At 52.7% G+C, this 19,732-nt stretch overlaps 2 long non-coding RNA genes across 2 annotated transcripts; both read right to left on the bottom strand.

The window, feature by feature from the left end:
* Positions 1-935: 935 nt before the first annotated feature.
* LOC115286263 lies at positions 936-5,362 on the bottom strand. The gene is made up of 2 exons (XR_003905965.1): positions 5,191-5,362; positions 936-1,202 (listed from the first exon to the last, which is right to left on the bottom strand). It is a non-coding gene; the product is annotated as an uncharacterized LOC115286263 (long non-coding RNA).
* Positions 5,363-16,154: 10,792 nt separating this feature from the next.
* On the bottom strand, positions 16,155-18,485 carry LOC115286255. The gene is made up of 2 exons (XR_003905964.1): positions 18,398-18,485; positions 16,155-16,971 (listed from the first exon to the last, which is right to left on the bottom strand). It is a non-coding gene; the product is annotated as an uncharacterized LOC115286255 (long non-coding RNA).
* Positions 18,486-19,732: the final 1,247 nt, after the last annotated feature.

Here is a 19,732-nt window from a genome sequence, read left to right as displayed (position 1 = left end):
TGAGAGGAATTAGGATCCTAAAGATGAGGGAATTTAAGCGCTCAGGATGCCGAACTTTCGGCACAGTGGTCGGAGCACAGAGGGCTCTAAATGCTGACCATCAGAATGGTGTGTGGGCCTGGCAGGGTGCTCAGGGATGTGGGGGGACAGGAGATCAGACTCACATTCCTGGATGACTTCCCCACGCCGGGCAGCGCACTCAGTGCTTCACAGTCCCCGTCTCTGAAACTCTTCAAGCTTATCAGGAAGATCTTTCTATTTCATCCATTTCCTTTTTCACTATATCTCTGTCAACTAGGATTTATTGTTTCCGTTTTCATTTTTTATGAGATGAGGACTTGGCTGGGAGACGTAAAGTCACTGCCCAAGGCCACATAATTGTTGAGTTGCCGGGCCAGGTCTGGGTGCTCCGGACATGGTGTGTCCTTGCCTTTAGTGACTTACCCGTCCAGTTACTAGGAGAAGAGCAGCCCACACAATATGAGCCCCTACAGAACATGCTACCTTGTAATGAACATATGTGAGTGTTCTGGAATACAGATTGGAGGAGTCTGGGAAGTCTCATTGTTCGAAAAAGTGAAAAAGAGGAGGAGGAAGACATTCTAAGAAGATCTTCCTGAGCAAAGTCATAGAGATGGAATTTAGCCTAGGGTGTTAAGAAGCTATGGAAAGAGAAGACTCTGGCTAGGTGTGAAGAATCCAGATTTGGGAGGTCCAGTGGAATGGACTAAAGGCTTTCAAGAGTTTAGCTTAGTCTCTTAACCACTGGATGTTTTCAAGCATAAGAATATTGTGACCACTGTAGGGGGTTTGCAGAAGATCACCCGGCAGTACATGCAGGATGAACTACATAGGGCAAATGGTAGGGATCCTGGGGCAGGAATAAGCAAACAAGAGAAGCAAGTCATACTGCAAGGATGAAGGCGTGGGCAGAATGGAAGAAGGAGGCATTCATGGGGTAAAAACATCAGGGAGCCTCAGAAGGTCTTTGCTATGACAGTTCTGGTTTTCTTCCTTTGCACGATACATTGGAGAAGTCTCTTTGGGGTCTGAAGATTAAGGCAGCAAATGGTATAAGGGACAATGCGGTGTGGTGCCCAAGAGAAGGCTGGGAAGTAGATCAGTTATGGGTTGGAAGCTGATTCTGCTGTTTAACAGCCATGAGGTCTTGATCAAATCTCTGGTGGCTTCAGTTTGCATATCTATGAATTAGAAGAGATTAAAAACTGTAGTATGGAGTTCTTACTTTATAGGATTGATGTGAGGTTTAAAAAGAATGTAAAGTGGTTGGGGCACCTGAGTGGCTGACTCAGTTGAGCATCTGACTTTGGCTCAGGTCATGATCTCACAGTTTGTGGGTTTGAGCCTTACATCAGGTTCTGTGCTGACAACTCAGAGCCTGGAGCTGCTTCAGATTCTGTGTCTCCCTCTCTCTCTGCCCCTCCCCGCTCATGCTCTGTGTCTGCTTGTATCAAAAATAAATAAAACATTTAAAAAAACTAACTCTTAAGGTGTCCTAGTAAAATTCCCACGCAGTGGTCACAGAGGTTGCATTAAATTATCTTAGAAACCCCAGAGAGCACTTGGAGAAATCTTGAGAGGTTCCTGGGAGCAAAAATTGGTGGAAGACTCTCAAAACTATCAGCGACAAGATGGGTCCGATTGGCAGGGACCTCTGTCAAAGGATCCTCAGGACAGGAAAGCAACGGGGGCCTGTTTTCCAGATTTAATGAAGAGGCAGTAGAGGGTGTGTCTCCATCTGCATTTTCTTTTCTTTTCTTTTTCTTTAATGTTTTTTTTATTTTTGAGACAGAGAGAGAGATCATGAGCAGGAGAGAGGCAGAGAGAGAAGGAGACGCAGAATCAGAAGCAGGTTCCACGCTCCGAGCTGTCAGCACAGAGCCCAACACGGGGCTTGAACCCATGAACCGCCAGATCATGACCTGAGTCGAAGTCGGACGCTTGACTGACTGAGCCACCCAGGCGCCCCCCCCCCCCCCCAAGCTGCATTTTCTGACTTAACCAGCAGGAGAGAAGCTGGTGTGTAAGCAAGATGAGGGACAAATCTGGATTTTCTCATTCAGCAGGTTTCCGTTCCTCCTCAAGTGGCCACACCCCAAAGGCGTCACACCCCTGCCATAGCCACACCGCCCATCCCCGTAATAGCCTCCCATTATTCCCCAGCCCCCGCCCGTCTCTTGGAGCCTCAGGCTAGCCATGCGTGTTCTTCAAACCATTAATTAAGCCGAGCCAGCTAAGAGCCTTGGATGCTGGTGTATAATGGGTGCCATCTATGGATGCGATGGGATTCTTTTCAAGGTGGATACAGAGAGGCACAGGCCACGACTTCACTGAGCCCTTCCCAGAACCTGCTGTTTCAGGACAATATGCTGAGTTCTGCAAGTCAGCTCCACAGAAACTGGATCCCGAGGGCCTCGGCATGGGGGACAGCTGCCACATAAAGGGGATGCCCGGGGGGGGGTCAGGGAGGCCGCCAGACAGCACTTACCCAGCCTTCAGTGTGCAGGCATCTGCGAGCGCCTGGCCCACTCGGAGCCAGTCTGGCCCCGTCCCAAACTGGGGGCTGGGAGCCGAGCCCCCCTGAGCCGGCCTTCGCGCTCAGTCTGCTGAGCTTCCCCTGCCCTGCGCTGGGCTGACTCTGGCTGGTGCCCGAGGCCTCAGCTCAGGACAGCTGCTCCTTGGGGACCCCAGGTGAGGTCTCTTCCCCCGCCTGGGGCTCCCACCACACCTGCCTCGTGCCACAACACTACCTAGATAAGTGCGGGGCGGATTGTTTTGAGGCCGGGGGCAGACTCTGCCTTTTGCAGGGCCAAGACAGTGCCCGGCACACAGGGGTGTCCACTGGATGTTTGTTGAATGAATACGTGACAACAGTCCCTGTGCTATGATAATCATAATAGTTGCAACTAACGCTATTGAGTCACTTTCCATGGCCAGGCACGGTCTCCGTCCTTCCACACGCTAAACACACGTAATGAACGACAGAATACAGATGGAGTGCACTCGTCTTCACAATAAATATTTACACAGTGCCACCCATGAGTCAGGCGCTACCCTGGGCACTCATTTGTTTTTGACCATTCAAGGTCCAAGCTACTGGACTTGGTTCTTTCCAGGCTGTCGGAGCTCTCCAGGGCAGGGGTGGTGCTGAAACCAGCGGGCCCCACCGTCAAGTCCAGGTCGGTGACAGTCCCAGAGGTCGGCGCAGCCTTGTCTTATGCCTTACTGTTTACATCTCATTGGCCAGGACTTGGCCTCAGGCCTCTTGGAGCTGCCAGGGAGCTGGGCAAGTGTGTGCCCCGTCTTTGCAGCCTCTGTGGTGGGGGATGGGCCGGCAGGACAGACGGACTGCTGGGGAGAAGCCCAGCCAGGGACTGGCCGCCTGAGGCCGGGAAAGGGGAGCGCAAGCCTGGGTTTGCCGGCAGGGGCTCCGAGCCTGGTCTCTCCTCCTTCGAAAGAGGAGGGAAGACACACCTGGGCTCAGTTAGTTCAGCATCCGGCTCTTGGTCTCAGCTCAGGTCATGATCTCGAGGTTCGTGAGTTCGAGCCCCACGTCCGGCTCTGCACTGACAGTGTGGAGACTGCTCGGGATTCCGTCTCTCTCCCTCTCATTCTGTCCCTCCCCAGCCCGCTTGCTCGCTCTCTCTCTCTCTCAAAATAAATAAATTTTTAAAAAATGAATGAATGAAAGAGAAGGGGAGTGACACACCTCAGGGACCGCCAGGTCCTGGCCGAGCCCGGACAGCATCACTGCAGGCTGCTCCACATTCTACCACTTCTTACCAGCTCCCTGAGTGTTACCACACCCACATGCCACCTGGACTTCATTAACTTAACAATTTTCTTTCAACTGCCTCACCTTTTAAAAACTCTAATCTCATCCTAAGCAATAATATTGATGAAATCGCAGTTTGGGTGCATGTGTGGCAATGACCAATGTCTCTTTCACAAAAGTGGCTCTTCCCTGTAGAACCCCCCTGAGCTCTTTGCCTGGCCGTGGGCTGCTTAGAATAAACCCGCACTGATCTGGCCCCTCTTCCAGCTGGATGTGGTTTGTACCTTGTCCTGGCCAATGGGATATAAGCAGAAGGTGTGAGTTTAAAGAGACAAATGTATCTTTTTCCTTTCCTATGCTGCTTCCTGCCTGGAATGCAGACGCGATGGCTGGAGCTGTGGCAGCTAAATTAGACCTGGAGGTGACTTTGAGACTGAAACTCCTGCATAGCAGAGTAAAAAGATGGAGGGAGGTGGGGGCCTCGATCCTGTGGGGTGCCATGCAAGCCTTTGACTTTTACTAATGGAGAAGTACATGTTTTTCTTGTTGAGCCATGGTTTGTTAATTCTTGACTGCAGTGAAACCTATTTTGAACTAATATGGTGTTCTAGAACCAGTATCGAATACATATTAACATCAATGCCTAAGTATTAACATTTTATTTTTTTAATGATTATTTATTTATTTTGAGATAAAGAGAGAGCACGCCAAGCCGGAGAGGGGCAGACAGAGAGGGAGAGAGCGAATCCCAAGGAGGCCCTGCGCTGTCTTCACAGAGCCCGACGTGGAGCTCAAACTCTAAACCGTGAGATTGTGACCTGAGCCAAGATCAAGAGTTGGAGGCTTAACCTGTTGAGCCAACCAGGCACCCCCTATTAACATTTAAAAAGGTTTGTGACCCTTGATGCCCACAGTGGAATGCTACCAGACCTTAGGAAACGCTGACATTGTGCACGAGAAAAAACCCTGAAAACCGTAAAGCACTTCTCAGGTCTCCTGGGTGCTTTTGGTCTTGCCTAGTGCCCAGCACACAGAAGGTTCTGGATCACACTTCTCCAGATGGTGATAATGAAAGAAAGGGAGAAAGGGGCGCTGACAATGCAGAGTGTGACCCGCAGCCCCTCTGTCTCCCTCCCAGCGACTCACAGAGCAGCCCATCTCCTTTCTCAGATCTGCTAAGAACCTCAGAATTCACACCGAAGTTAATTCTCAAGGGATGGCCCCCCCAGAGCCAAGGGCCCTGAGTTCCGGTTTCCTCTGCTCTTGGTTCCCCGTGTGACCTTGGACAAGGCCATTGATTCAACTGAAATTCAAGCACTCAGCCCAACTCTTCAAATGTTTACTGGCCCCTTAGGTGCTAATACTGTGTGTGGGGTCCTTGAGTGAATCATGACCTGGTTGCAGGTGGGCTTGGCCCTGGGAACTCTGGAGAGGATGTGGAACACGGACCTGCACTCCGAAGCTAGAATCTCCATCGGGGTTCCCAGAAGCCGTCCCTGAGACCAGGACTGCAGGGACAGGGTTTACTTGGGAGGTGACCTAGGGAAGCACCCATCACCACCTCTCTGTGCCTTAGCTCCCAAGCCTATACAAGTGACATAATAATAGTTCACACACACACACACACACACACACACACACACACATCAGACTGCTGTGAGTTACTAGTTACAGCTATGCAGGAGCCACTCACGAGACCCCGTCCTGTGTGTCTCTTCCCAACACCCTGCTGGCAATAGTGCGTCACGGCCTGAGTGAGCTCAGCGGGGGCGGATGTGTTTATACCTGGAAACCGGCAAACCCTACTGAGCAGGGGTTTTCCCCAGAGAGCCGGTGGCTAAATAGCGACCAATTATTGTCTTGAACCCACAGGAGACAGTGGTCTGCACAGCGTCAATGGTGATGGTCACCGTGCTTCGTCCGGAGCGGTGAGGCTCACGTGGACCTCAGGCCTGGGAGCCGAGGACCCGCTGACCCCGTCTCCACCCCTTCCGCTCCAGGGCACGGAAAACCCACTCACCCTCTTTGAACCTCACAGCTTTCTATTAGGAGGAGCCTATTCTTTGTGCAAAGCGAGGTTGACTCTTGGCCACTAGCCAGACACCAAGGCTTCTGCTCAAGCAGCAAGAGCGCGAGCCGATGAGAGCCTTGTGTTCCCTTCCTGGCCGCCTGGCCATTGAAATCAGCCCCTCTCTCCAGCCGCGTGACTTTGGACGAGTCTCCGGACCTCTAGGTGCTTGTGTTTCCTCCTCTGTCAAATGGCAGCAGCCTCAGAAAGATGCCTGGTGTGCACGCTTGACCTTCGAGCAACACGTGTTCGAATTGTGTGCGGCTGCTTACGCGTGGATTTTTTGTGATAAATGTAGTACACTTATGTAAGTGTGCTTTCTTTTTTTAGGTCTGTTTATTCATTTAGATATTTTTTTAATGTTTACTTCCTTTTGAGAGGGGGAAGGGGCAGACAGAGGGAGACACAGAATTGGGAGCAGGCTCCAGGCTGAGCTGTCAGCACAGAGCCCGATGCGAGGCTCGAACTCACGAACCGTGAGATCGCACAACTTGAGCTGAAGTTGGACACTTAACTGACTAATACATGAAGGCGTCCTTATTTATTTATTTGTGAGAGAAAGAGCATGAACACTCGTGAACAGGGGAGGGGCAGAGAGAGACAGAGAGACAGAGAGAGAGAGAGTCCCAAGCAGATTCCACACTGTCAGCACAGAGCCCAACGTGGGGGTCAGACTCACAAACCGTGAGACCATGATCAGAACCGAAACCAAGAGTCAGATGCTTAACGGACTGAGCTACCCAGGCGCCCTCTGCATGATTTTCCTATTAGCATTTTCTATTCTCTAACTTACTTTACTGCAAGAAGACAGTATATAACACCCATAACAAACAAAACACATGTTAATCGACTTTTTCCGATATTGGTAAGGCTTCCAGTCAAAAGTAGGCTATGAGTAGTTAGGGTTTTGCAGAGTCAGTAGTTATACACTGATTTTTGACCAGAAGGGGGTTCAGGGTCCCTAACCCTTGCCCCGTTCAAGGGTCAAGTGTAGTGAGTGCTCAGGAAAGCTCACTACCACTAATGTGACACAGCGCTAACACCAACATGCCCTCGCCTCTGTGTGCTGTCACTGCTCCTAGTCCCCTTCCGCACAGCTGCTCGGTGACGTGTCACACGGCATCTCTTACAGCCTTTGGAAGCTGCACAGCCGAGGGGCAGAGTTGTGGCCGTCCAGCCAAGGTCCCAGTGCAAGCCGGCGTGGGAGCTGGGGGGCCGCGGTCCTTTGCGCACCCCACCCCTCCCCACGCTCAGGCTGCCCCCGCCCCCTGAGACACTGTCCCCTTCCCCCAGCGGAGCCTCAGAAGTCAGTGGCTCCGACAATTGCACTTTCTTTTCCCTTTCCAAAGAGGGATCAGTCTCTGGGGCCCTTTGAAAAGGCTGTGATTACATCTTCATCTGTGGGTAATGGGATTAGCAGGGCCCACAGCGGAGCCTGTGGCAGCAGCGGGGACTCGGAGGCGCTGCCCACAGTGCTGATGGCCGGGAGCGTTTGCTCCACGCTGCCCAGCCCCTCGGGGCTGCCAGCCTCCAGGCGCGGGGGGCGGGTACAGGGACCGGAAAATGGCATTAGCTGCGTCCCAACGCACAGGGGGCTGGCCGCCTCGTCCTGCCGGCTCCCGCACAAATCACAGATCTCTGGGCCGAGTCGCCAGAATAATGATGACTAGATGAAGGCTGTGTGTGTGTGTGTGTGTGTGTGTGTGTCTGTGTGTGTGTCTGTGTGTGTGTCTTTGTGTGTGTGTGTCTGTGTATGTCTGTGTGTGTGTGTACGCTAGTGTGTGTCTGTGCGTGTGTGTGTCTATGTGGGTGTGTGTGTAAGTGTGTGTCTGTGTGTATCTGCGTGTGTGTCTGTGTGTGTCTATGTGCCTGTGTCCGTGTCTGTCTATGTGTCTGTCTGTGTGTATGTGCATGTGTGTGTGTCTTTGTGTGTCTGTGTGTGTGTGTCTGTGTGTATCTGTGCATGTGTCTGTGTGTCTGTGTGTCTGTGTATGTGTCTGTGTTGAGTGAGCGTGTCTGTTTCTGGTTTCAGCCTTCAGACACGCTACCCAGGAGGGCCTCCCAGGCCAAGAGAGGGAGGAAGAAACCAGAGCCTGCTGACCCAGCTCCAGCCCTCTCTCAGCAGACCTACTGTGCGCAGGGGAACTTACTGGGCCGCACACCACAGCGCGCCTCCCTTGCACCCGGGCTCTGCGCCCAGAGCCCCACCTGCGTTAGCCCCGTGTGCTTCTCACCACAGCCCCGGGGCCAGGACCAGCCTCCCCAGGACGGCGTGAAACCCGGCCCCGTTTTACACGGGAGGGACTTCAAGCTTGGGGAAGCTGAGGCTGGCCACGCCCTCTCCCCTGACATCAGTGTCCCCAGACCGGGCTTTGCAGACTGCGGGCCAGATTGTGTCTGTTGCGAGAACACATGTTGACGCTTTATGTATCTATTCACTGTTTCTCTTGAAATTTCCTCTCTTTAAAAAGTTGTATTATTGGGGCACCCGGGTGGCTCAGTTGGTTGAGCATCAGACGTCAGCCCAGGTCACCATCTCACAGTTCATGGGTTTGAGCCCCGTGTTGGGCTCTGTGCTGACAGCTCAGAGCCTGGAGCTGCTTCAGATTCTGTGTCTCCCTCTCTCTCTGCCCCTCCCATGCTCATGTTCTGACTCTCTCTGTCTCTTAATAATAAACAAAATGTTAAAAAAATTTTTTTTAAGTTGTATTATTTTCCTGATGTTTTATTTTGACAAATTTCAAACCTACTGAAAAGTTGCTCGAAGAAACATCCATGTGCCCTTGATTTAGAATCTGGATTTGGGGTGCCTGGGGGGCTCAGTCGGTAAAGCATCCAACTTCAGCTCACCTCATGATCTCACAGTTCCTGAGTTCGAGCCCCACATCGGGCCCTGTGCTAACAGCTCAGAGCCTGGAGCCTGCTTCAGATTCTGTGTCTCCCTCTCTCTGCCCCTTCTCTACCCACGCTCTTTGTCTCTCAAAATATAAATGTTAAAAAAAAATATTCAGTCTGGATTCACCAGATGTGAGCGTCTTCCATGTTTGCTCTCTCGCTCTCTCTCGGTATATAGAAGGAATGTTCATGGACATGCATGTACGTGTATTTGTATACCTAGATATATATCTATATACATATGTGGTTATAGTTGGATATACATAGATCCATGTGTGCACATACATGGTCGTGTGTGTGTGTGTGTGTGTGTGTGTGAGATGCACACATGTGCAGACACGTTTTCGTGAACGGTCTGCGGACATCACGACACTTGTGACCGCTTCTGCGCGTGTCTTCTGGCCGGGGACCTTCCCTCACATAACCACGATAATGATTGCACTCAGGACACCCAGTATTGATTTAATCCTATTATCTAATTTATAACCACATTCAAATTTCCCCCCAATTAACCCACTGACGTCCTTTGGAGTCTTTTTTCTTTTCGAATCCAGGACACAATCAAGGATCCCTCATCATGTTTATTTATTGCTCCTTAGAGATGTAATCGGAAGCACTGAAAGCCACTGAAGAGGGGACGTCTCGGTCCCTGGGCTGCGGATCGCTGCGTCAGCATCGGGCAGCAAATCATCTCTCCCAGTGCGACAGCCTTTGGGAAACCCTGCCCTGTGCTCGATTACTTCTGAGTCGGTGCTCCAGATAACACCCCGTGCCTGTCCTTGAGGAGTGCCGGGAGTCGGGAGCCTGTCCCTAAGCCTGGGCTCCCGCCAGAGGCGTGGCGGCACCGTCCCCGGCACCCTCCACCATCCCAACTTTGATTTTGTCCAAGGCAGCGAGTCCGTGCCCACGAGACCATGACCGATCAGCGCCGGTGCTGGCCGCCCGGCCGCCGTTGCTGGAGGCTCCCTTCCGCCCTGTGGGGTGGACCAGGTGCCCAGTCCAGCCAGGGAGGCTCACAGGGAAGTCTTCGGAGATGTCTGCCCTGCATCCTCTTCTCCTTTGGTGATAAGACGGAGAAACCCCTTCAGGAAATGCCCCTCCCCCTCCTTTCTTCCCTCCTCCTACCTTGAACTCAGTCGCGCTGCCTGGCAGCGCTGCAGCAGCCATGTGTGACCATAAAGCGACATGCGTTGAGACGAAAAGCCAACCTTCGGAGGAAGACAGAGCAGAAAGATGGGGAGAGATGGGTTTCAGGACGCCCGCATTCAGCCTCTGCTCCAGGCCGGCCCCCCCTCCCCGCTCCCCGTGGGAGGGGTACTTGTCTCTGTCACTCGGGCTACTATCAAAAGCATTCCTAACTGATACTTTCAGGAGGCTTCTAAGAAATTCCAGACACAATGAAAAGTATAAGGCACATGGGGCCAGACATCGCCGGGTCCAAACATCAGTGGCAGACTCTAATTAGGCCTGGAAGCCTGGGTACATTATCTAAGCTCTCTGAGTCCAAACGTCTCAGAGACCAAGAAAGGAAGGAAGAGAAACAAAAAGAAAGGAAGAGCCATAAGGCTGGGCATACTTACATACTGGTATCCAAGTGCCCATTCAACAAATTGTGGTCGAGCCGTTCATTGATCCAGTAACCATGAATGAGCACCTACTACGTGCTAAGCACTGCGTGAGCAATGCGGGTACCCCCGAGAGACAAAGTCCTTCTTATAAACTCGCAGGAAGTTTCCTTCAGGCTCAGTTACAAACCAGCAGCACTGCTCACAAGATGTGACCGTCCCCGCCGGCAACGATGAGCAAGTGGAGGCTCAGGGTCATCTGGCTCCAGCCGGGCACCCCACCCCCTGCGTGTGGGGGCACGGAGGCCACCCTCCACCTGGGTGACCACAGAGCTGCGTCCTCAGGGCTGTCCCCCGCCAGCGAGGCACAGCGAGCCTGCAGCTGTAAAACGCTCCAGGGCAACCCCAAGGCCAAGTCCACGTCCTTTTAGGAATGTGTTTCTGATGCTGATCGCATTTGATGAGGTGCATGAATAGATTCTCACACAACAGACAGGCCCAGTGGGGCATGTGAGCTGGCGCTTTGCTCCCAGCTTCTCCTCCGGCCTGAGGGGATCGTCAGACTGGGCGAGCCCTGCCCGAGGATGGCACCGGGCAAGCTCCGCTGTCCATTTTTACCTCCTTCCTCTTCAGCTCTGCGAGGAGCCTCAGGAATCCAGACGCAGCGTTTCACGTTCCAAGTAGGGGAAACCAGGAAGGAATCTCCCTTTCCAGAACCTGGGCTCAGGTGGGCGATGCTGTCGCTGCCTGCCTCACTCCACCCTCCTGTCAGTCCTGGGAAACAGAGTCACCCGTCTTCGTCTACACAGGGAGAGACTGAGGCTCCAGGGAGCCACGTGACTGGCTCAGGGGCACACAGCCTTCAGCGCACGGTCTGACTGTAATGGTCCGTTTGGTATCTGTCCCCCTGCCCGAGGGCGAGGGCAGAAACCACAGCTGTTTCACTGACTGGTGAGTCCCCGGGGTTCAAGGCCTGGTCCCCTGCAAGGCCCTGTCCTGGACCCTCTGCGGCCACAGGAAGGCGTGGCCAGAGTCCTCGAACTCCCGTACCTTGGTCGGAGAGCAGCTGAGCAGGGCGCAGGGCAGCCGGAAGGGAGGGGTCTATGCTAGAGAGTGAAACCAAACCCGGGCGCCTGGGGGGCTCAGTCGGTTAAGCGTCCAGCTTCGACTGGGGTCATGATCTCACGGTTTGTGGGTTTGAGCCCCGCACAGGGCTCTGTGCTGACTGCTCAGAGCCTGGAGCCTGCTTCCGATCCTGTGTCTCATTCTCTCTCTGCTCCTCCCCCACTTTGCTCTGCCTCTCAAATATAAATAAAAGATGTAAAATAAAAATTTTAAAAACCCATCACAGCCAGATAGCAATGAGGCTCTCCAACCATGGCCTGGGCTCTGTGTCATTGGAGCTTCTAGAGGTTTCCATCAGACAAAGTAGCCTAAACTTGGGCACCTCGGTGGCTCGGTTGGGTAAGCATCTGGCTTTGGGTCAGGTCATGATCTCATGGTTCGTGAATTTGAGTCCCGCATTGGGTGAGCTTGAGCCCCATATTGGGTGAGCCCCACGTCTCTGTCTCTGCCCCTCACCCACTTGCACCCTCTCTTTCTCCCTCTCAGAGAAAATTAGCCAAAACTTGGTGCCGTGCTCTGAAATAAAAAGAGGGGATAAAACACCCAGAGCTGGGCATTAGGATTCTCTCTGAGCCAGAGCTGCGGGATAAAACCTTTCTCTTCTCTAGGCCTCAGTTTGACCTCTAGACTCATTCTTTCCCTTCAAACACCCTTCCCAGAGCTAAGAAGACTGGACTTTTCCCAGCCTCTGCAAAGACTCAAAAGTCTAGCTTGGGACAGTTTCTTCTTCGCCATCTGCAAAGAGTAATGACAAACCAAAGCGTGCAACAAACCATTAGGAGCCAACCTCGTCGACGCTCAGATAATACAAATCACATTTACATGGTATTTACCAGCTATTTATTTTGTCATCCCCACTTAACAGTTGAAGAAACCAAGGCACAGAGAAGAAACCCGATTTGCCCAATGAGCCACACCCAGTCAGCGGTGGAATGCGACTCTCACCGTCTCTTCTAACGGTTGCCCGGGGACCCGATGTCCGCTGTGCGCTGGGCCTGGGGCTGGGATCTCTCGCCAGGCATCTCTCCAGGGAAGACTTAGCCACGGTCCTTGTTTCCAGAGAAGGCAGCTGATGCACGTGCTGGCGGAGGATGAGCTGAACTAAGGTCTCCGCTGTCAGTTTTGTCCTCACGGCCCATAGATGGGTCATGAAGCAGGTTGACTCTTTCGCCCAGCTCTGTGACCCCAGGAAAGTTGCTAAACCTCTCTGATTCTAAGTTTTCCCATCCTGCATTTCCCTCCTGGAGCTTTGCCTCCGAAGACGAGTGAAGAACTCCCTGAATGATCATCTCCAGAGAGGCTGTTGTGCCGGAGCAGTGAGGAAATACATCTGCCTCCCGGGGAGTTTCACTGAAGGGAGCAGAGCCCGGGCTGGGCACCTCTGCTCGGGTCACCAGGAGTGAGGACTTGAAGGCAGCCAGTGTCCCCCGTCCCCAGCCATATGCTGGTCCTCCCTCCACCCTGCCTGCCTGGGATGCCACCAGTACAGCCCTGTGGTGCCCAGCATCTCCTGGCCCAACCTCCAAATGCGGAGGGGAGAGGGGCAGTGAGCACTGCGGAGTCACTAATAAAAGATTCATTCTCATGTGCAGAGGACCTAGCTCGTGCTGGGCTGGGCTGAGAGAGGGGCGCGTCTCAGCCTTTGAACCAAGTGCTCCCAGACAAGGAAACAGTCCCAAGAGATCGTGTCCACATTCCACGGTGGTGCTGTGACCGAGGGCATCCGTTATCCTTGCCAGACCGCATGGTAATGGCTGCTCGGTGCGTCCAGACTGTGGACGTGAGGCTGTGGACTCCTAGGGAACAGGACTGTATCTGGGCCACAGCAGGGGCCCGGCGCACAGTAGGTGCTCACGGAGCATTCACTGAATGCATGAATGAATGAATGAATGAATGAGCGCCTGCTCCCCGTGGCAGAGGCTGATGAGCTGCTCACCATGCACATTCCTCCTCTTCCTGAGCCGCACCTGGCCTCCGTTCTGGCCAGTGGGAAATGGGGAGACCTGGGCACCGTTTCCAAAGTTGATGCATGAAAACTTTCTGTACAACCCTCTGCTCTTTCGTTCCCCCCCTTGTCTAGCCGTATGCAGAGGACCCGGCCAAGAATTCAGAGGCTGCAGGGATGGTGGACCCACAGGACGGAAGGAGCCTCAGTGCCTGAGTCACGGCCTGGAGGACGGGAGGTCCAGGCACCCGCATTGGGCTGTTACGCGGCCAAGAAATAATTAGACGGCCATAACAGACGGAGGAGTTTGAAGGGAAAGCTTCTCCTTGGATCGGAAGCTCTCGGGGTTGGAAAGGACCCGGAACATCACAGAGGCAAAGTTCCCACGCACTGCAGGGACCCCTTTACAACGTCCTTGCCTGCAATTCTCCCAGCCAGATTTGCACACCCACTGCGGCAGGGAGCTCACTCCCTACCTGACACATAGTTGAAGGTGGAGAGTGGGTCTTCCTGGCTGACGTCTTGTTTCTTCATCCAGTGACCATGGGGTGAGGCCTCCAGCCCGTCTGGCCGCCTCCAGGCCGGACCCTGCCGACCATCCTTTTCCTCCAGGCATGGTTTGTAGAGCCTGCCCCACGTTGGCATTTCATGTGGCCACGAAAGGGCTGATCCTTTTCAGCTCTGTCCCTGGCACTGGCCTCAGTGAGAAGTCACCACGATGACATTTCTTGAACCGCCACGTGTACAGGGCTTGGCATCCTTATCTGATTTGATCTTCCCAACAGCTCTAAGGCCTGTGCGTCTTTTTAGCCCCACTGAGGTTCAGAGGGGTTGACGCCACATGCCCAGGGACTAGAACTAGAAGGTGGCAGCCCGGGGCTCCGATCCAGGTGTGTCTGACACCAGAGCCCAGGTGCCGCCCCGCAGGTGGTGGGGAAGGGACCCCAGCCCCCGAGAGTCACAGGAGAAGGGGCGGCCAGACTCCGGCCCTCAAACAGTAGCGTGGCCTGCAGATCCAGGCCCATACTCCGTCCACTTCGGTTAGGCTGGCTGTGTCCCTGGAGGCCTGTGGCCCCTCTCTGGGCACCTGGGAGGCGGGAGTCACAGAAGGAGCGTCCAAGGTCTATGCTGCAGCCATTCCCTGTGTCCGGATCGGTTAAGAGAAGTCCAGAGTCTGGCAGGACCGACTGCTGGGCAGACCTCTGTTGACTGGAAAGTTGCTAACAGATGTCCTTAATCCGACCTGCCGTCTCCCTGCCAGGCGCTGGCACGCACGGCCGCTCGGCAGGCCTCGCTGAGTGTGGACGGCAGGCTCCCGACCTACAGGGCCTGAGTCCCCACCACGTGCCTGGGGCTCACGCACACCCTTTCACTTTGTCCTCACAACAGGCCGGAGAGGTGGATGATTCTATACCCACTTTCCAGATCAGGAAACCGAGGCTCACTAAGGTGAAGTCGTTTGTGTCCACGGCTGTGGGGAGGTGAGATGGAGGTTGCTTACCCACAGGCCGGCCTGGGCTCGCATGGCCGGTCCATTTTGCGACGCGGCTCCCAGTGTTCTGGGGAGGGAAGGTTAGAGGCGGTGTCTCAGCTCTCCCCTCCCAGCTGCGCACAGCAGGGGCTCAGGACATGGTGCGTGGGAAGGTCGGGGGGCTCGCTGTGGGGACAGCGAGAAGGGAGGGGGACTGGGACGCTGGGAAGGAGCAGCAGGAAGAGTAAAAGGGCAAAAGATAAGGAGAGAAAGTCAACAAGAAGGCAAGTCGGGAGGGGAGACGGTTGCAATAAAAGCAAGAAACAATGGGAAAGGCCCTCAGTAAAGGGAAGAGCTCAGCCTGCACAAGAATAGACAGAGCTCCCCAGAAATGCAGGGAGCCATCCGGGTAGGTAGTGAGCTCACCATCTCTGGGGGTGTGCAAGCAGGGCTGCGTAAGCCTGGGTCTGGGAAGTCCTGGAGAGGACTTATGCATCCAGAATGGCTGTGTGGGCATCTCCCTCCCGGAGAGACAGGCTCCAATCATGGGATCATGGTGCTCGCCCCTCTGACACGCAATCTTGGTGGCAGTCCTTGTGAAGGGAGGAGGACCAGAATCGTAAGCTCAAAGCTCCTCTTCTTCAGTCTTGTCCTTGACTCGGAACTCTCAGAAACCCAGGTGGGAGCCAGCCGTGACCTTCAGGAAGGACTGCAGGACCCACCAAGGAGAGGTCTGTGTTCCTCGGCTTGTTCAGGGCTGGCTGTGGCCTGGCCCTGGTCCCTCCCCAGGCTCCTGTCCCTGTGCACGTCCCACATCCCGTCCACGCTCCACATAAGCCTGAACGTGCTCCCGTCAGTCCCTCCCCTCCCTGCCCCCAAGTGTCAGCATTGGATGGAGGCTGATGCTAGAAAGGGACATGACCTTGAACTTCTCTATCAAGCCCAAGTCCAGGTCCTGTTTTCCTCAGCGAAGGAAGTCCCCAAAGAGGCTTGTGGCCAAGGTCTGTCTTCTAGCATCGGCAGGGGTGGGGGGTGGGGGTGGGAGTTCTGGGCAGTGCATCATGGGGTCCACCATGTTGGGTGATTTTCTGGCTTTGCAACCTCAGCCAAACTGCCTAACCTCTCTGAGCTCTGATGTCCTCAGCTGTAAAGTTCCACGAGCTGCAGTTCTTGCAAATTTTTGGACTCAGGACCCCCCTGCTCTCTTAGAAAGTACTGAGGACCCCCACAATAGCCTTTGTTTGTGGATGTTATATCTACTGACATTTAGAAATTAAAAGTGAGAATGCTTTAGAGCCGTTATCAATTTATTAAACACAATGACAGATGTCTCACATGTTAGTATAAATAACACCTTTGCAATTTCAAAATAATCAGTGAAAAGAGAGGGGTCATATTTCCGCAGATCCCTCTACCGTCTGGGTTAATAGACTCAATCTGTTGCAGTGGATCGCTTGCTTGAAGTACACGAAGGCAAACCGTGCCTCATGGATCCGTAGCTAGAAGACAGAGGATTTAATCGGCCTTTCGGATCACTTCCTGGCACTGCACAAAAGCTGACAAGTGGTAGCGCTTGAGAACCCTCTGTGGAATCTGAAAAAGTGTTGATGAACTTTCTTTTTCTTGGTTACATAAAATCCATTGGTCTGCCTGGCACTTTGTTCCTTTTTCTTTTTTTCCTGAAGTCCAGCGAACACACAACGCTGTCGGCTTTGGGTCTGCACAGAGCTGTCCCTCCATTCTAGGCCTCCCTCGGTGCTCACCACCAGGAGTGACCCCTCCGGACGGGTCTCTGACCCACGTGTGATTTTCAAACATGGCGTCTCCAGCATTTGGTTCATGGACTGATGACAAGCTTTGTCACACGTCATCACACAACATCAAAACCTCACCTCATTAATCTCACCATCAACGTCAAGTCTTTAAGCGTGGGGGAAGCAGGCTCACCACGGCATCACCAGTTTTCCAAAATTCTGAATTTTGATCTTACCGGCAGCAAGTACTCGCGTGCGCTGTTGATCCCGACATGAGAGGCGCGCTTCATCCGGTGCAGAGAACACCCCCGGTCCAAGTCCGCCTGACCGTGCTCCGCCCGCCAATCACTCTCTGAACTCAAAAAGATGCTTCATGAACAAGGCAGTTAGCTCAGCTCACAACGGAGCAATTGTTCTGTCTCCTCTCCTCAAGGCTGAACCCACACTTTGGGCTGCAGAGGGGGTGCCTGGGGTGCACTGCCCATTTCATCCCATGGGGTATTAGAAACATGTGTACGTGAGGGCTGAGATTTAATAAAATTAATGGTTCTGAATGTATATCAGTGAAGAATGCAACTGCTCGTAGGACGCGGTGGGGCCGGCACTTCTGTTCCAGTTAGGGAATCGGCCGTTTGCTCACCAGTGGTTCTGTGCCCACAGCAAAAGGCCAACACAGTGAAACGCAATTTAGTATTTATAGTAATATTAATATAGGATAGTACGTAGTATTAGCATCTCTATGAACATAGGTTTTACCTCATAGACCTCAGGGAACCCCTACGGGCCCATGGGCCATTCTTTGAGAACCACTGATACTAAAAAGAAAAGTACGGTATTTGGAATCAGACAGACCCGTTAGCAGCCCAGACGGCACCAGCCACGTGCAGACCAGCCACTTGCTTAACTCTGCTCATTCCCAGTTTCCTCTTCTAGAAAATGGGCTTTCCGTTACCTGCCTCACAGGGTTCTCCTGACACTCAAGTGAAACAATGTCTGGAGAGGTGCCTGATACCATGCCGGGCAAGGGGCAGCCTCTTCACAAATGTACCTTCCCCTCTGTGCGTGACGACCTGCGTCCCCCCAATTTCCACGTTGAAGTCCCTGCCCCAGTGTTAGTGGGTTTGCAGATAGGAACTTGATGGAGGTGATCAGGGTTAAATGAGGGTACAGGGTGGAGCTCTAATCGAACAGGACTGGGGTCCTCACAAGGAGAGGAAGAGACACCGGAGCTCGCTCGCTCGCTCTCTCTCCCTCGCTCTCTCTCCACCTGGCCCTCTAAGGTCATGTGAGGGCGCGGGGAGAAGGTGGTGTCTGCCAGCCAGGAAGAGTACTCTCGGAGAAATCTGCTGGCCCCTTGATCATGGACTTCGAGCCTCCAAAACTGTGAGGAAATAAATGCCCATTGTTCAAGCCCTCTTGTCTTCGGCATTTTGCTGTAACAGCCCAAACAGATGAATATACCCTCCCAATACCCTTTTCCCAAGGGCCTTGTTTGGTTTGAAAGTGCTTTGTTAGCTGGGTCTGAGCAGACATTAGTGTCAGAAACTGTTCCCAGAGAGTCCTTGGGCTAAGTTCCGGCCTCAAGGATCATGCCTTGAAGGACATTTCAAGGGCAACCTTCTAAGATGCCAGTGGAAAATCCTGGACAACCAGCCTGGAAAGAAAGCGAATTTCTAGTTGATTTTCTGAGATAATATGTAGTGGAAAGATTGGTGGCTTTAACTACCGGAAGCCACAGGGCATCTGCTTAAAGTCGTAGCGCCGTCTCGCAGACTCACCGGAGCAGATTTGTCACCTGGGGACATCAGCAGCCCATTTGATGGTAATGGTGGTAGCAGTGGTGGTGGTGATAGTAACAGCGATGATGGTGGTGGTGCCGATGATGCTGACACAGATCATGATGACAGTGACAATGATGGTAATGACACTGATGGTGGGAATGGTGAAGGTGGTGACAATGATAATGATTGTGATGAAGATGCTGATGCTAATGTGATGATGGTGAAAAATGATAGTGGAGATGATAATGGTAACAATGGTGATGATGATGATCGTAATGATGATGATGATGGTGATGATGATGATAATGGTGGTGAAGATGAAGATGGTGATGATGGTGGTGATTATAGTGATGATGATGACAATGGTGATGGTGATGATTGTGATGATGATGGTGACTGTGGTGATGGTGGTGAAAATGATGATGGTGATGGTGATGATGGTGGTGGTGATGATGACAATGGTGATGACGGTGATGATGTGGATGATGGTGATGATGACAATGGTGATGCTGATGATTATGATGATGATGATGATGGTGATGGTGATGACAGTGATGATGATGGTGGTGATGATGGTGATGATGATGACAGTGATGGTGATGATTATGATGGTGATGATGATGATGATGGTAATGGTGGTGATGGTGATGATGACACTGATGGTGATGATTATGATGGTGATGATGATGATGGTAATGATGGTGAAGGTGACAATAAAACAACTACAGTATTACTTTTTTGAACATCATATGGAAGGGACTATGCTAAGTCCTTTACCAGTGTCAGCTCATTTGATGAGAGGTAATATCTGATAAGCCTATTATACCCATTTTACAGATAAGGAAACTGACCCCATAGAGGGTGAGTAACTTGCCCAAGGGCACATGACTGGTAAGCGGCTGAGTTCTATTCTTTTCATCTGTCCCCAAAATAATCTTTTCTTTTCTCTTCTCTTCCTTTCCTTGGTTTGTTATTATAACTCTACTTAGGTTGGCAGTAGCTGGAAATCCCAATGTGGGGTTGTAGAAAGAAGCTAAGTACCATTGCTTCTTCTTGTGGTGGAAGAAATTGGACTTTTCTGGACAGTAGGTCCTGCAGACGGAGATGAAGAGAGGAAGCTTCTGCCCCCACAGCTCATACAGTCAGTAGCGGGCAGGGAACTGACCCATTACTATGTCCCAGGCCTTGACCCAGGCTCCTGGCTCCTCCCCACCACCTCTGGGGCCAAGGGAGAGGAGAATTACTAAGCCTTTATGACCACTGGAAATGTGATGCTCAGAGAGGTTAAGTGACTGGACAAGACCTCACAGCATGTGGCCATGCTGGGCATGC

Source organism: Suricata suricatta, chromosome 1 (genome assembly GCF_006229205.1).
Source record: "Suricata suricatta isolate VVHF042 chromosome 1, meerkat_22Aug2017_6uvM2_HiC, whole genome shotgun sequence".
NCBI lineage: Eukaryota > Metazoa > Chordata > Mammalia > Carnivora > Herpestidae > Suricata > Suricata suricatta.
This window is presented reverse-complemented; position numbering and strand designations above follow the sequence as displayed.